Raw genomic sequence first — 712 nt, 5'->3', positions numbered from 1 at the left:
AATCCTGCTAGCAGTGCTTGAAGTGAATCGTGCAATAGAATACCTTCACAGCAGTATTCCAGATGCAGTTCATACACTCGTGGACTTATTAAGGCGGCACCATCTCGTGCCAGTGCATTTGAATATGGCAAGTAAGTGCAAAACTGTATTTTCCAGCTTGCTAGCAACGCGAAATATACCGAAGGAAACGGGAAAGAGAACGGAAAAGATGGTAATAGTTTCGACTGGTTGGAACCTGGACGCTCCTGTGGTGGCCACTGTCTTGTCGTTTACAGCTCCACCTGTTCTTCGGCGGGTATATGTTCGTGTGGAGCGAACAAAATTAGAATAAATCGCAGTAGCTCTTTTGAATTGATGAAGTATCACACTCAATATGTAGTGATTCGTTGTTCTTCACTGGTCTGGTTGTATGGCACCATTCAATTACTTCATAGCAAGTAAGAGGTAGTCCGCGTTTTACCGAACTGCTAGGATTTCCTCAAATTTAGGCCTTATCTTGTTTTTTTTAGGGACGATGCAGTAGACATAGCATCTGAAGAATTGACTGGTAAAGCCTATTTTCGAATCAAGAGCTTTAGAGTTAAAGCATAGCTGCTGTTAGTATGAAGATGTTCGACATACTTTCGTATGCGGTAAGCTTTCCCAGTGAGTCTTTCGAGTATCCGCGGTGAACAAAGCGATAAGTTCCAGGCACACTCGTGCGTCCGCCAGT

This window comes from Phytophthora parasitica (assembly GCF_000247585.1).
Source record: "Phytophthora parasitica INRA-310 unplaced genomic scaffold supercont2.65, whole genome shotgun sequence".
Classification (NCBI taxonomy): domain Eukaryota; phylum Oomycota; class Peronosporomycetes; order Peronosporales; family Peronosporaceae; genus Phytophthora; species Phytophthora nicotianae.
This window is presented reverse-complemented; position numbering follows the sequence as displayed.